Below are 4,035 nucleotides of genomic sequence, written 5' to 3'. Positions count from 1 at the left end.
AATTTTTGCATGTTTATGTGATAATGACTTGAATTTTGTGGTGAAAATTTGATAAAACTCTTTGCATGCTAAGTGATCATCTAGGTATATCTTATTCTAGGCTTGCATGTCAATTTTATGATAGAACATATGTAGAAAATGTGTTGTTTTGGTTTGAAAAATCCGAAGGCATGCATGCATATGGATTTCTCTTAGAATATTGTAAGATTTTGATTATTTGGAAAGATTTTGTTAGCGAGCCTTAATTTCAGTAGGAATAATGTGTTAATATTGATTTATGCTTCTTGTTGCATGGTAATAATTCATGGTTATCTTTTATAAAAATATATATCTTGTTGTTTCAAAAGCATGAAGATTTGTGATTTGTGAAGTGTAGTCTCTTTTGTTTTGCCATAATTGTACCTTAGGTAAGGATGATCTCACCAAGGTTATTTTGAGAATAAGGGAGTTAGTTCAGTAGAATACCATGTATAAGTCTTGGTTTAAGTATTGAGTTGTTGTTAGTTGAGTTTGTCAAATCAAAACCTTAGAAAATGAGAGTTATAGTTTCTGCAGAAAAATCAGTATAGCACCCTGAGGTTTAGAGTGAGTTTTGACCATGTCATTGGTGTGCACTTTGAAACCCAAGCTACCAGAAGTTAGTATTGGGAGTATATAAAAGGTTTTAGGAGTTGGTTGGAGGTTTGCATGTCATTTGGTTAGGTGCACAAGTAGAATAACAAAATCTGTCCAGCAGGGGACAGTTTTGTTGCAACTTAGAAATAGGGAGATTTGACCATGTCATGGGTAGGCCCTCATTAGGCCCAATTGGGCCTTAGTTAGAGGGAGTGTCAGAGAAGTTTTTCCAACCATAGTTCATAGGATATGAGTTAGAACCATGTATCACAAGTTAATTCAAGTCAGGGCATTTTCTGCCCAGAAAAACAGGGGAACCTTGGACTTTTAGCTTAGGCCCAAGAAGGCCCAAGCCAGGCCCTTGAGCCACATCAAGTTTGTGAGATGCCCTTAGGTCAGGAGAGTCTTGTGTAAAAGTTTTGAAGGAAAACTTGTAGTTTAAGAGTGTCTAATGTACTCAAGAAACCATAGTTGTCATTCTGAAATTTGCACCAGTGAGCACTTTCACTTATCACATAGTTTTAGAACACTTAGAAGTGAGTATTAGGTCGACCACCATAGTTATAAGATAGTATAAGGTCAGTAGAGCAAAAGGCACAAGTGAGGGTCAATAGGTTTTGGATAATTTAGGAAAGGCACATCGAGTTAGGAAGCCAAAATTTGAAGATCTTGTCTAGTTTAGCGACCAAGTGACTTAAGTTGTGAGTCGAGATCATCCAAGCCTAGTGTTGCATTATGGTATTATTTGGTATTAATATACGATATGTGATTATGTGGCTACGTGTGTACATTTGAAATATAAAGGTGGATATAAATTAAGTACATATAGGCCTAAGTGCCATCCGTGTTTAATTTCGGGTTGTAAATAGGTTGAGATGGTAAGAATATATTATAATGAGGATTATTATTATTTATGTAGGATCTCGAGACGAGGGAAAACTTGCCATAAAAGTCGAGTGAAGCTCCAGTTGCTCCTACCAGTCAGACCAGACCAGCCTAACTCAAGGCAAGTGATTCAACTTGACCTTCATATTTACTATAAACAGTTCATATTTATCGATGTAATTATCCTGAGTCATTTTGATATATTTAAATCAAGCGTATCTCTCGCTTATCTTTGAATTACATAGAGCTGCCATGAACCCTCAAGTATGTATTGCAAGTAGTTCAAAAGTCTTTTCATGATAGTTAAATGCCATGATAAAATAAAGAGTTGTTATATTACTTGATTGATCCTTTTGATTAACATGATGATGATTCCTAAGTATTGATATCTCATCCTGATACTTGAACCCCTATAGAACCTTACCTTGAACTTTGATAGTCAGAAACTTACCAACATGATTCCTCATTGATTGATACCCTCTTTCCTATCCTAAAGCTTGACAATTCTGATATATACATTCATCCTGAGCTAGAGATCATTACCTTAACACCCATAGTATTCGTGAAGCTTATCTTCTTAATGATCTAACACCTGTACCTTGACGAGAAACCATTGCTTTAAGCCCAGTTTGGCATTACCCCTTCATATTATCCATTAGTCTCACCATATTTTCCTGTCCAAGTTCTGACATATGAAATCCTTTTGGTTATCCTAATAGAGTAAAGTTTTGTGAATCATGGCCCTGAGATTTAGTACCATATTTCCCGTGTTTTGAGTTGATCTATATTCCCTTAATTAAATGTGTACTGTTAAAAGAGATTTTGTTACAATTCGGCATCAGCTTTTGAAATAAATAAAATATGGGTTTTCAGTCCCAAAGGGGGATAAATGTTTTCTTGAATAGTGGATCTGGACTGAGACGCGAGTCCTTTCCACACTTATATTAGGCTTAAAAGTTGCCTAGGGATTCCCGTTAATGTTTTAGAACCCAGCGAGGTTCGGGATTACTTCGCGGCTGATCACCGGCTGTAATCCGTAGCGTCATAAAATGATTTTGATTAAGACATGATTTTTAAAATTGTTTTGATACAAGCAAAATGATGCCATCTCACATAGTTTTATCTCTCGTTATCATTAGTTATGTCTTTCCATTGGCATTCTTAAAAGTATATCTCGATTTATGTTTTGTGTTATGTTGTTAGCACTTGTTGAGCATTTGGCTCACTTCTTGCTTTACCCTGATATTACAGCTAGCAGCTATGGTTAGATTCAAGCAGACTGCCCGTAAGACCTGTGATGCTGATGCTTATGTTTGAGCTCAGGTAGAATAAGTAATAATAGTTGTGTGAGGACTCGGTATTTGTAATCAGATGTAATAGTTGGTAGTGTTGGGCTGTTCCAAACCCTAAACTGTAAGATCTTGGATTTGGTTGTGTATTCTTCATTAAAATGATGTAATAGCTATATTTATTTTGCTGTTAAAGTTGGGGGTGTGACATGTACTTTTAGAAGTTATTTCTCCCTAAAACATATATTTAACAACATTTTCAAATACAGGGGATACGTAACTTAAAACGTTTCTGTTCCTGTTCGAAAATAAAACAACATTTCATTCATATATACTGAACCATAAAAGAATCGTCAGGGGTACTTGCCTTGCAGACCTTTACAACTATTACTGATCGACTCTGAGCTGACTCGGACGCTCAGGCTTTAATGTCTAACCACTAGATCACTTTGGATTCGACTTCAACACTTAGGTTCTTCGGCGGAAACACTTAGGTTATAGCCGAGGTAGGATCTACCGATAGGCTAGGCTTTCAACTTCTGATGTACCAGATTTATGTATATTTATGAATTGTCATAATGGCAAAGAAATGTAAATTTATTTAGAAACCCTTTTAAGGTGTAATGGCTTATAATTGTGGAATAAAATGACTTGTGTTATTTTTTGGGTATTCATCTCTGAGACTATAACTTGCGGTGTGTGTGTGTATATTGTGGGGTCAAAGTACGCAGTAATTGGTTGATTGTTAAGATTAAGTGTTGTTAAGGGATATGGAACTCGTGACAACCCGAATCCCCGACCCCGGATTTGGGGGTGTTACACCGGATTTGGGGGTGTTACAATATGTGAGGAAAAAAGGGGTCAATTCAAGTATGGAAGCGATTAACTAAGTTCAAGATCCAATTATTGAGTGATGTCAGGGACTAATCAATGTTATTAAATGATAGTCATACATTCACAGGGTGTTCAATCAAAAGAAACAGAATTATAAAGATAAGTTGAGAGTTCACTTGCCTGAACTACGCTTACTGAGTACTTGAATGGAATCGTCTATGGGCTCATTTCCTGGCCTCCTACTTGAACCTATAATAAATAGTATCCTCGTCACAACTCCTGCTAACTATCCTTTCGTGTATACTATATATACACATACATACACACATATATATATATAAATATACTAAACACACTTAATTTCAAGTAATATATGCTTCACATAACACATAGCAAGAAAAGGCATGGCAAT

The sequence above is a fragment of the Apium graveolens genome, chromosome 2 (assembly GCF_009905375.1).
Source record: "Apium graveolens cultivar Ventura chromosome 2, ASM990537v1, whole genome shotgun sequence".
Classification (NCBI taxonomy): Eukaryota; Viridiplantae; Streptophyta; class Magnoliopsida; order Apiales; family Apiaceae; genus Apium; species Apium graveolens.
This window is presented reverse-complemented; position numbering follows the sequence as displayed.